Genomic DNA, 14,418 nt, shown 5'->3' with positions numbered 1-14,418 from the left:
GAAATAAAATAAAAAAGATACCTAATGCAGATAGCAATCACCTAAAATAATCGGTACACGGAGGACACATACATTATTTTTGTATACATATTTTTGTGTGTCAAAACAGAACATGTCATTTTCCCCGTTTCAATTTACGGCAGTATTGTTACATTATTTGTATCATCTACATTTGATTATTATAAGTTTTTACTTATTTTGAAAGTAAATATCAATAGTATATTCATGCCAGCAGAGGATGAGACCAGTATCTTACAATATAAGTCTCTACTGCATTTAATTTATAACATAGAATAAACATTTCTGGGTTGAAATGCTTTAACTTGATAAACTAGATATGACCTATGTTTCTGTTACATCCAATATATATTTCAGAATAATTCTCAACAGGGCTAGGCAAAAAAAAAAGATGAACATTGATGCTATCTACGGTTGAATATTTTTTTTACAGTTTGTGATGCTGATAACATACCTATAAACAAATAAAAGATACAACATTTCGATTCAACAAATATTTGACCATCGGAATAATCCTACAACCGCAAAATTACATATTACCGTCGTTGGCCTCAACGCAATGGGTTTCTAGAAAATACAACATATCAAATTTAATACAACACACAGATGAATTTTCACGAGGGAATTCCTTCTCAATATATAAATCAGCTGACCAACCGACGCACAATGGAGACTAATGACTGTAATATAGATAAAACAACTGGTCCCATAATATATATTGGCAACTGTACATCAAAATCAAACAAGACAATAGGGAATTGTTATAATGACGCAAGACAAATCTTTGACGAGCTCAGGTATAAAATTGACATCTATTCTCCTGATTTAGATATCATGGACAGGTAATAAATCTGACACCTATTCCACTGATTTAGATATCATGGACAGGTAATATACATCTGACATCTATTCCCCTGATTTAGATATCATGGACAGGTAATATACATCTGACATCTAATCCCCTGATTTAGATATCATGGACAGGTAATACATCGGACATCTATTCCCCTGATTTAGATAGCATGGACAGGTAATAAATCTTACACCTATTCCACTGATTTAGATATCATGGACAGGTAATATAAATCTGACATCTATTCCCCTGATTTAGATATCATTGAACTGGTCGTACGGACAGAACACCTATAATAAGATTTGGAGTTTTTACTTTTACATTTAAATAACATCAACAATTCTTTTCTGAAATATGCACCTGTAATACTATAGAGGAAGAAATGGACAGAATAGTTCATGAAGTATACAGTTTTTGTAAAGTATAAAATATTTTGTGATTTGCTTAATACTGCTCCTATATCCATATGTCGCGCTCCTGAATTTATGAAATGATTTAACCATAAAACTGCATAAGGAGTGTTGAAAACAACAAAGCATACGGACACCGCTATCAGTATAAAAGTAAATTCTAACCGTATGATACTTTCCTCGGAAATGATTCGATTTCTTCGATGATGTTTATTTCTCCTGATTAGTTTTCGTATGATTAAAGCGTTCAAACATGTTATGATGAAGAAGGGTATAAATGTTATTGATACACAAAAAATACAATCGTAAATGAATGAAACAAGTCTGTACTCATTTCGTCGCACACACCAAGGCACTTTGTTTGGTCCTATGTTTATTTCTTTGTTTAACCAAGGACGAAACAACGCTACGCATACTGATATGACGATAACAACAGCAATGACTCTACGTGATGAGCTCGTATCGCTTATGTTCCGACGTCGTTTTAACGGGTGCCACACTCCGATATATCGCTCAACTGTAAAGCAAACAACTAGCCAAGATGACAGGAACCGGAAGTTATATGTTAAAAATAAAATCACGTGGCATGTACCATCCCTTTCTAGAAAAAGCGGTGCAGATGAACCGAATGCAGTCGGCAGTCCTCTACGCAACCATTCTATTAACACATATGATAAAAGTGCCATCAAATCTGCACATGAAATGGCCGCTAGGTATAAACTAGCAGGCAGTCGTCGCATATTTCTCGTCAGAAACACGAGAAGAGATAATGTATTTCCAACCACTCCGATAATGAATATAATGGGTGTAACATATGTAAAGAATGTCTGACCTGTTGTCCTTATCACCGTAGCTCCTTTGAATGTAAAATTGAAACTGCTGTCTGAACAGTTTGGTAGATTGTAATCAGATCCATTTAGATTACAAGCTGGAATTGTAGTAAGGTTTCCCTAAAATAAAATAACATACACATCTTTTTTAAATCAAGGTAAGAATTATGTTGCTCAACACTTTTTGGTTGTGAAATTGCTTCAGATAAACAGCTCAATCTTTCCTGAAGAAGCAAAATCCTTAACTAATTTTCAAATTTATAAAACGAACAATTTTGCGAAAGAAATGTTATGTCAGTAACGAAGTAATTACTACTGAACTGATGAAACCATCAGGAACTGATAACAGAGGTAACGACCCAGTACTGTAAACAATGAGAGCAACATGTTATTAAATTAAATTCTAAATCGCAATTAATCTTCTTTTAAATACATTAAACAAACTCATCATAGATACCAGGACTAAATTTTATATATACGCCAGACGCGCGTTTGTCTACAAAAGACCCATCAGTGACGCTTGAATCCAGAAAAGTTAAAAAGGCAAAATAAAGTACGAAGTAATTTATAAATATAACAATATCAATGATAATTCATGTCAGCACAAAAAGAAACAGCATAAAAAAATCAATTCAATACCAGCTGATCGCACCTACTGTAGGTAAACCTTAAAATGAAATTGTGTATGTAAAGATGGTAGTATTTGTGTTTTTCTAATCAAAACTGTGTTTCACCAAAAAAATACCTGTGCATATAGCATGTATAGTTGCTTTTACCCTAAAACCGTTAAGTCTGAAACATTATTCCAAAAACGACTCCCACATTTTTTACACGAAGAACCGAAAAGTCTCGATAAATTTAACATTTAGATATTAGTTATGAATATATTTTATTAACTTTCGTTATCACTGATGTAGTTGAATTGTATTTTTTTTTTATATAAATGAGGTATGACACAACAAAGCTGTTTTATTATTTACATGACATTTTAAACGTATATTTAACATCAAGAGCATATTGGTATTGACATGCTTGAACAGCAATGATAACTCAAATTCTCAGATGTAGTGGAAATATTCAGCGTCGGAACAAATAATTCTCTACTTGAAGTCAAAGTTAACCAATCTTCACAATTAATGGCAATACAATGACATTAATTAAGCATCCATTAGACCATTATATGATGCCGGATGGACATACAGTTGTGCCTGGGTATAAAAAGTCATATCATTGTATTCATTTAATTATATATTCCTCATTTACTATACATTATGACAATATTTAGCATATGTATAGTAACAAACCTACAAACGACTAGCGGTTTATTGTGTAAAAGATCTAGAGATCAATGCGCAGCTTGGAAAATCAATTAGATCAATTTATACTCTGAGTGAATAACACTTGATATAGGAAATGTCTTGTCTGCTACGTAATTTTCAACGTCAATAAAATGTCGCTCAATAAGGAACTTATGTGATGAAGTTATATTCTGTAATTCGATTAATTAAATAAATGTAGTCTAAGTAATTTCTTGGTTACTTGGTATAAACTCTTTATATATCCAAATAGATACACGACTTGTAAGTATGTCCTGAAAATATCCTTTAATTATGTATATAGTTATATGAAAATAAACTGAACTTTCTTTTACAAAGTGAAACAACAAATAGAAAATATATCAAAGACAAAAAAGATACGAACGCAGACAGTTAGATATCATGTTAGGTACTGCCATTCAGGATATAGATTATCGCATCACATTGATAATACGGAAAACAAACATATTTTTTTCATGCAAATACACCTTGAAAATATCGCACCACCTTGTACAAATGACCAGAAAAAAGTTACCTTGACGCTAATTTGTTATTGGACAAATATGTATGCATAGTGTTTACCGTTGTCAATGACATACATGTGTCTCATCGTTTTTATCTACCGTAAAAACCCCAAAAGAACCTACATGCATTGTATATTCATGTTTGAAAATGATGTAGTAGTAGGCAACGTTTAAGGCCAACATGCATCAGATAGATTCCAGTACTCAACCTAAGTGTCCATTTTGACACCCACACTTTGCAGACAAGACCAATAAGTATGGATCATCACGCAATATTTCAGTGTGCCCTTGCAATGATTATTTTCTTACACCAGAAAAGCGGGTTCGTCCATTCTAGGGTCTGTCATTGACCCAGTTTGAACCAATATATTAAAAGAGGGACGAAAGATACCAAAGGGACAGTCAAACTCATAAATCTAAAACAAACTGACAACTCCATGGCTAAAAATGAGAAAGACAAACAGAAAAACAATAGTACATATGACACAACATATAAAACTAAAGAATAAACAACACGAACCCTACCAAAAACTAGGGTTGATCTCAGGTGATCCGGAAGGGTAAGCAAATCCTTCTCCACATGTGGGACCCGTCGCGTTGCTTATGTGATAAAAAATCCGGTAAATAGTCTAATTCGGTAGGCCATATTCATGAAAAGGAAGGGGATTGTAGTTACGACGTAAGGTACATATCCGATATCATTTGTGAAACGGATAACAACCGATTATGGACGTTCCGTTTTGAATTTTCCTCCGAAATACTCTTTACTTGGAAATTTAATTTAAATTGTATTCCTTCAATCTATTCCGATTATATCTAATTTTCCAGCCAGTAACATTATAAAAAATACAGTTTTGAGTAGAATTTCCCTACTAAACATGCTAAATATTGCTCTTTTTACACGGTATTTTGTTTTTTACACATAATATTAACATCATTTCATTTCACGCACTAGCATATAACATATTTGGTATGCAAATACTTATTAAGTCAAGCATCGTTATTGGAAGCCATATTAAAGATAGATTTGGTCAAACGTAAACAAAATATCAAAATAAGAAATCTCTACAAATCAAAACTTAAAATAAGACGTTTAAAAGTGAAATGAGATAACAGGTTATTTGTGTTTGAAGATTAGTTTCAGACTTATGAGTTTTTACTTATTAGCGTGAGGTACATTTCCCTTCTCTTTTAATTTTGTTATGTTTCAATGAAGGAATGGTTCAATTTAAAAATCGTATTGATCCATGCAGAGATTTATTAAAAACTGCAGCTGTAATTCCAAAAAAAAAATAATTTGACAGCTGTTTATTGGAATTCTGTAGCAATGCTTACGTAGAAATGTATTAAATGTCCATGGCCGTGCTGAGGAAGCTAACAGATGAATAACAAAATATAAATTTGTCTGGTTTTAAACCGTCAAATTTATTGTTCACATGCCACAACCTTTTATCTTATCAATTCGAAGGAATAAAAAACAGAGAGATTTAACGATATAAAACCCGACAAAATAACTTGAGGCGGAATATGGTTAAACAACTGAACATCTTTTCAGTATCACTGGATATATCGAATGGTTTAACTGGTGTAAAATGATGTTTCACTTATTAAGTGATAATTGACCAAAAGAAATATAAATGAACATAAACGATTGACATGTTTAAATATGTTTTTTTCATGGTATAAAATCAAATCTTTAACGATTATCCTCATTTATCAAAAATAAAACACATATAAGATGACCCAAATTAAGGGTGGTCATTTTATTTACATAGAAAACCTATCAAACAATCCTATTCAAGAATAGACATATCACCAGATTTGCTGTAAAATTCAGCACATTAAATAGAGATGCACATATATATGGAGAGCAAATGACCTTTTTCAAGATTCCGCAAGATAAAAGGATTCTGTATTTATGACATTGATGACATTAAAGTGCGTTTTGATTTAACAAAACTTGAGTAAACAATTCTCTTTGATTACATTATGTTGTTTGGATTTCAAGATTTTTATTATTTTTTTTGTCTTCTACAAACATGACAAATCTGTGGTACTATTTGTTATGGTTGCGACCGGCGGCGTCGGCGTCATAAATAAAGGTATCAGTAGTAAACCGCTGTTCAAAAGTCATGAGTCGAATGAGAGAAAAAAATCCAGTTAGAAAAATAAAAAGCAATGGAAACACATAAACTAGAAATAAAAACAATGGATTAACAGAAACACTGATGTACAACACTAACAAAAGTAAACACATAAACTATAAAGAAAAACAACGGATCAACAGAAACACTGATGTACAACACTCACAAAAGTAAACATACTTATACATGGATTCTTTGAAAACAACTGCAATGTTCCTGATATCATAAAGGACATTATGTGAATAAAGATGGGTTAAACCTAGTTCTTAAGCTTATCAAACTATTCCCTTATATAATTATAATAAAACAAATGCGAGAATGGCAACACTACGTGACAGAAACTCAGTACAAACAAATTCAAAATCACTAAGTACAGAGGAAAATATTAATAAATAATTTAATAGTACATTAGTTTACCACAGATTAACAAAGAGCATCATCAATTAACGGCCGCACATGACACCACAAATAGTGGACAATGTATTAGTTTGTGCTTATTAAGTTAAGTCTTATGCTAGTTATAGAAGAAACCTATAATGCTTAATCAATTAATGTAATATTTAGGTACCTGTGTTTTAAAACCAGGTTCAACCCACCACTTTTATTCCCCTTTAAAAGTGTCCTGTACCAAGTCAGGAAGATGGTCATTGTTATAATATTGTTCGTTTCTCTTTGTGTTGCATTTTAACGTTGAGTCGTTTGTGTTTTCTCTTATTTTTGAGATATTGAGATAAGACGTGGCACGGTACTTGTCTATCCCAAATTCATGTATTTGGTTTTCATTTGTTATTCTCGTGGTATTTTGTCTGATGATTGGTCTGTTTCTGTGTGTGTTGCGTTTCGGTGTTGTGTCGTTGTTCTCCTCTTATATTTAATGCGTTTCGATTACCCCGATTTTGTTTTTTGTCCATGGATTTATGAGTTTTGAACAGCGGTATACTACTGTTGCCTTTATTTACAGTACTTTATTTGTACTTGAACTTTAGGTACTACAGATTTTTGGTTACTTCCGTTACATTTTAAGCATTTTGAAAGTTTTTCTATTCTAAATCTGTTAAAGTTATAATTTTCAAACGGAACATTGTGATCACTGTTGGTATTATTTCTGTACCAAAACATTTAGTACAAATCAAGTACTCTAAAATACAGGTACCTAAATATTACAATAATTTTAAAGTTACAAAATAGTACTGAATATTAAAAGTAAATTTCCAGTACTTCATATTTTTAGTACAGAAACAGTACCTGAAGAAGTAGCAAGTGTAGGTCCCTAACTAGTGTATAGCAAATCGTATTTTACAAATTGAATATATACAACCGTTTAACTTTGTTAATTCGCTGTTATAAACTGTAAGCATTGCTATTTGTCTTTTGTCTCTATCTATTATTGAATCGAACTGTTCTAACTATATGCTATGTTGTACCCCTAGGATGTAAGTTTCTTTGATATCCTGATCATAGAGATAATTTATCGAAGGAACTTTATCAAACCGATGACATTTAGAGTGACTATAATCAAATCAAATTAGCGATCTCATTAATTTGATTGATGTGATAATTATAACCTAATGAAGCCATACACCGAATAAATGTATTTAACATCAGGACTTTTTTGTATGTCATTGCTTCAATTTAGTGGGCGAAACATAATCAATACTGAGTTAGCAAAGGTGACTACTTTTATAATGTTTCTGAAATACAGACAAGTTACGGACAGAACAGATTCAAACGTTACTTATTACAACTCGGGATTTGAAAAGATTAAATATGGTCAGTTACGTTACGGGATATTAACAAAACTATCACCGCTTTGAATTACTTTTTTTTGTTGGCTGTGGTGTTAACTGTTTTTCTTTGGTTGATAGTTTGTCATTCTCCCTGTGGTATTTTCTGTCCTCTGTAAGTTAAAGACAGTTGTAATGTCTTTTCAAAAAGAATCAAAATGTTGCGAAATCTGTTGCATGGCCAATATCTAACTAAATATCTTAAAACTTGCTTTAAAAAATACACTTTGAATCACTTATTTTATGATTATACAAGAAAAGGGCAAAATAGCAAAAATAACGAAATCCAAGGAAAATTAAAAACTGAAAAAAAGTTCCTGATCGAATGTGGAAATCAAACTCCCAAAGACTACAAACTAATGACAAACAAATAACGTATCCTCAACTAGGTACAATCATTTCCTTTTGTAGAAAATAGTGGATAAAACCTGAAATTCAAGGTTAGCTAAACCTATCACTTGTATTGAAGTCGCATAAAATTCAATCATATTGACAACTATTTGATAACAAAACAAACAGATATAAGTAAAAAGGTAAACAAAATTGAGGTCCAGCTGTATACATTGTGTAATGTTCTTAATCGCTTTAAGGCAAACAACTTTGTCCACAAAGAAAAATATAATAACATATGTACACCGCACTTATGTGGGTTATATCATTACTGAGTAACACAACAAAATGATAGTATCAAAAATATGGACTTAACAGTGAATTCCTGTTGAGTTGAACACTTACAAATAAAGACACCGTCAGGTATCCAAAATATTTGACGTAAGCCAATTTCAACTTATTTAAAATGTACTCTTTTTACCAACTTTTTTCCCTTAAATAATATTCATGAGGTTTTAATGAATATGTTTGCATTATTTAAGTACTGTTGTTTCTAATTCTAGATTTTTATTAACTCCTTATGATTTGTGGTTTTTCATTACATTGTTTTTATATCACTAAACTTTCGATCATTGCGGTGATTTCATGTAGAGTAGATGCATATGATTTCATATAAAGTTAAGATTATTAACACTAAGCTGTTTCCGGAGACATTTTGAACGTCAAGATAAATCTTTAAATATCCATTAATTAAAAATCATTTCGACTGAGAGCTCAATGACCTAGTCAATAATATGAACAAAAAGATAGTTAAGTTTTCTATTTCTAAGATATAGAATGACAAACCTGATAAACGTTATACTCGCGAGATCTGAAAATTAATTTAAACGGATGAAAAGAGATAATAAAGGGATTACTTCTGCTGAGATGAAATTGCTGTTTTAAGATAAGATATTAGGAAAGACGTCAGTAAATGATCAAAATATTAGTCGTCTCTATATGCAGACATTAATATAACCTTCTCTTGTCAGTCTTCTTAATTGGTATACATTATAAAAGAGGGGCGAAAGATACCAGAGGGACATTCAAACTCATAGATTGAAAACAAACTGACAACGCCATGGCTTAAAAAACAAACGACAAACAAACACTAGTAGAAAGTATAAAGTTCAACTAAACGAAAACACATAGAAGACAAAACATTTGTTAGTCAAAAAAGAATAACAAGATCCGATATAAGTTGCCAAAAATTGGATTCTTGAGCGTTTTTGTTACAAAACCAACTCAGGCTTGTACTATTACATAAAAGATATGGTACCAAATGAGACCAAATGACACAAACTGTATTTATTTTAAAATATATGACGACACCATCAGCATATAAAGAACATCAACACGTGGACCACTAAATAAGTAATCAGCATTTCTTTGCTGATACGAACTAGAATTCTTATAGAAAGTGATTTAGGGCTTGCTTCCGGGTCCTATTAATTATTCACTTGTTTTAATATTTAGTACCAGTTTGAGAATATTATTTTAACTGAATTTGATTAATAAATTTGTTAACACATATGGAATTGACACTTTCTCATAGTATCTATCTCCATCACGATTTAAAATATACATGTCATATCTCACCTGCAGTTTTATATATATCAATGGCTTGCATATCTACGACTTTGAAATCCAGACAAAACAGAAGCGATGGCTTGGTCTATTTGTTGAAGAGTTTATAGATAAATGTATTGCTAAAAGGATGATTGATATCTGACTGTAGATCGTTCATTCTTTCGTTAGTCTTTGTCGTTCGAGACAATTTAACACCGTATCAAACGAAGTAACAGGTTAATTAAGATTATTATCGACTGTAGATGTTTTTAAAAAGTAAAGAAAAAGATACATGTATTTTAAAAGAGGGACGAAAGATACCAAAGGGACAGTCAAACTCATAAATACTAAGTTATATTGACAAAAAAAACTAAAATCGCAAAAAAAAAACTAAACTCTGAGGAAAGTTCAAAACAGAAAGTCTCTAATCAAAATGCAAAATCAAATGATAAAACACATCAAACGAATGGACAACATCTGTCGGTTAGATGATAAAACAGTTCTAAATAATGACAATACATCAGGTTGAAAGACAAATTTCATTTCCTGTTTGTGACATATTTACAGAGTGACCCCAGTGGTGTTTGCACAGACGCTCCCAATCCGTCTCATTTTGGATAACATGGGGTTTACTAAATTATGTTCATAATCTGCGTTTTCTATTAGCGTTTTCCTCTCTTTGTGGTTTGATTCTTTCAGTTTCAGCTTACAACCCAGATGTTTTTCTATCAATCGATTTATTAATTTTAAACAGTGGTATACTACTGCTTCTGTTCTTAATTTTAAAAATTAAACATCGCCTTAGTTAAAAGTTTTTATATAAAACGTGTGGAAGGAAAACAATTTTGTTAGTTGTCCACAATGTATATTAAATTATTTAAGTAATACGATAATTTTGAACAGGTCTTTACAGGTATTCCTTGACCAAATTTCAAAGACACTCTTTATAATATAAGAAATACTGTTGCACCAATTCAAATATGCACTCAAACCACATCTTCCTATATCAACATAGTATTACAACTATGAAATAAAACCAGATTCACAAAGTACCAAAGTTATCAGAACACCATTGATATGTCTATATAACATTCAAGTAGTAGGATGAGTAGTCCAAATATGTTTTAAGTTCCAAACAATTATCAATATAAGTAAAACTAATACATACTTTGTATCAGAATCTTTAAAGACATGTTCATATATCCCCAGTGTTTTGTGGTGTATGTATTGATCATTGTTTTGAGGTCTCTTTTTTGTGGTTATCGTTGTTCGTTTATTTTTTACATATGAGTTCGAATGATTTGTTATATATTTTGCCTGTCTTTTTAATTATCATAAATCACTTTAATATGTACCACACTACCTTATCATGCATTTGACCTTACTTTGTAACGTTTTTGTCACAACATCAAGTATCTAACGTTTCAATGTGTATTCAAATCATTATGTAGCAAATAAACGAATTCAAATCACTCTTTATCTAATTAATCATATTACCGGTATAGATCTATGTGGGTTTATTTGGTATCTTGTTATGCCCCTTTTGATCATATAGCCCGTCTTGAGATACTGTTCTAGTCATTATCTGCTTTTAAACTTAAAGGTTGACGATTTTTACTATCTACTATAATATGTCATGTCGTTACAAGAATCTATGCAAAAAGAGACAACCTAAAAAACAATTAAACATCTTCACCTGCTTATTTGATATATATTTTTAAACTCAATTGGTGTTCTAGACCTCGCAGCTGCTATTCATACATTTTTAAACGTCCAACTGTCTGAGCAGAAACTTGATGAACCAGGGGTATTTCAGAGGACATATTGTCTGTTTCTAAAAAGTTCATCGGAAGATACCTAGATAATGTTCATAAGTATTCCGTATCAAGTTCAGAAATACTACACGATGGGTTTCAAGGATAGATTCTTAGTACTTACGTGATTTATCTTATTGTCTTTGTTAATCATCTTTTTCACTGTTAAGTCTTGTTTTGGCAAAATCCATTTGACGTGACTCGGTACTTAAAAGAGGGACGAAAGACACCAAAGGGACAGTCAAACTCGTAAATCTAAAACAAACTGACAACGCCATGGCTAAAAATGAAAAAGACAAACAGAAAAACAATAGTACACATGACACAACATAGAAAACTAAAGAATAAACAACACGAACCCCACCAAAAACTAGGGGTGATCTCAGGTGCTCCGGAAGGGTAAGCAGATCCTGCTCCACATGCGGCACCCGTCGTGTTGCTTATGTGATTACAAATCCGGTAAATAGTCTAATTCGGTACTTTAACATCCCGTCAAAGTGCTATTGTAAATCGTTGTATTCCTGTCTTCATTTTGTTGGTAACTTGCGTTGTTTTCATGCCTTTTTGTTTGTCTTTGTTAAATTTTTATTTGCTTGTTTTAATAGTATTTAAGATTATAACACAATGTTGACTGTTGTAGCCTATATGTTTGACATGTTTACCTATTACAACTGTTGTCAATATAAGGACATTTTGTGCGACTGTCATACATGTGAGGGGTTTACCTGTAGTTTAAAACCAGGTATATCTACACAAAAACATCTGTGTGTCAAGACAGGGATATAACAGTTGTAATTCATTCGTTTGATGTGTTTGATATTTTGATTTTGCCATTTGCCTTATAACTACCCGTTTAAAATTTAACTCGGAGCATGTTATTCTTATTATTTTACCTTTTAAATTGAAGATGTCAAGATATTATCTAATTTGATGGAATAGTCATCAGTTGTTAAAACAAATGTTGTTCGTCTTATTGTAAAATTAATAAACAAAATACAACAAAAGATACTAAAAGATTTTGTTGATGAAAATAGAACAGTTAAATCAATTGTTTAAAACCACAAATATATGGTGCATCCTTCAGACATGTATAATTTTCTAAGGAAAATGTAATTGTTAATTTGAGATTGTGCACACAATTTCAGTGCATTAGTTTCCTTTACTAATAGAAAACAGTTAAGATACAATAATAACACTGAAACATTCATGTGTACGCTTGAAGAAGCTTAATCAAAAATCGAAAAAAAAAATATTTTACATTGTGAATTAAGCTATCAATTGTTCGTTCTGATTGTCCATTAACCTTAGTTAAACTCATTTAAATGGAAAAAGAAACAACCAAAATTTTATATTACAGGGAATATATATTTTCTCAACCTTATTAAAACGAGAAACATTAATACACATTCCTTGATTTGTATCATGAAAAATCAATACAAAAAATTACATTGATTAACAACAAAATTATAGAAGTAAAAGACATGCAGACGTTTTGATTGACATCATTTTATAAAGTTATTGGATTTATATCTGAAAAACAGTTGAACAGCATGCAAAAGGTCATTAATTGTACAACTTTGAAGTATGGTTTTAGATAAGATCCCTCTGCTTCAACTAATAGGAACACAACTCGGGAACGTTACCAGTATATCAACACATGGATAGTGACCAAATCTATTCGGAGGAAGCTTGAGGCCTATAAATCATGAAAATAGCCAGGACAGCCCCGTGTTATTAAATACAAATGACATAGTTCAATATGGCCCTTTTACATTAAATATAAATTTAAAATTCAAATACTGTTACGATTTGTTTAGATATTTCTCTCCGTTTCTCTCCATTTACGAAGTGAGACAACCTATTAAGATTTGTTCTAATAGTTTGAATGTCCCTCTAGTATCTTTCGTCCCTATTTAAAGGTATATTACACCAATACAGCGTTTCATATATTACATTGATTCAAAGGCAACGTTAACAATCGATCCATGTATCGCGTTATCTATTGATATTAGGGGTTTTAACGACCTTGACGTTCTTTTTTTTTTTTTTAAGTTTTCTAAACATTTAATTGTATTTCTAAGTTCACTCAACAGTTTTACTCCAACTGTCTGAAGAATCGATACACCTTGCTTGTGTGCACTAATTAACTGTAACAAACTGATTTCATTTAAACAAAGATATAATTTAGATTTGGTTATTACAGGTCGAATTTGAAAGTATTACAAGTATTACGATGATACATTATCAAAACTTATTTGAATATATAAGACCTGATAAAAAACTAAGACGACCTATGCTTAATCAAACTAAAACAAAAAGCTATAAGTAATTACGACTATATCAACTTCCATGATCCTGTAGATATCATTTATCTGTGTTGGTTACTGATGAAAAGTATACAATTAACGGTACCAACTTTACAGAGCCCTATTGAGTATACCTTGTCGGCAAAGGCATACTGGATGAGCTAACCAGAATGACAATAGAGTGTTAAGTGTAAACAGGATATCTATTCCGATTGTCAAGTATTATTTTGATTTAAAACACATTTGGAAAGAAAAACTGCCATTTATCAACTTCAATATATGAATTTTCAAATAAAATAAATACATTTCTGTCAAATAACATTTATCACAATCACAATGCAAATACAAATTAAGTAAGAAATGAAAGACAACTTTTCAATTTATCAATTGTATTGATATCTTTACAAACTAAACAAGCTGTTGTCAAGTGAAAAGATGATTAATGAATTCATTCAATTCTATTTGAATTTATCCTATGATA

This window comes from Mytilus trossulus, unplaced genomic scaffold, assembly GCF_036588685.1.
Source record: "Mytilus trossulus isolate FHL-02 unplaced genomic scaffold, PNRI_Mtr1.1.1.hap1 h1tg000395l__unscaffolded, whole genome shotgun sequence".
In the NCBI taxonomy this organism is placed as follows: domain Eukaryota; kingdom Metazoa; phylum Mollusca; class Bivalvia; order Mytilida; family Mytilidae; genus Mytilus; species Mytilus trossulus.
The sequence above is the reverse complement of the archived record's forward strand: the minus strand, read 5'-3'. Positions refer to the sequence as shown.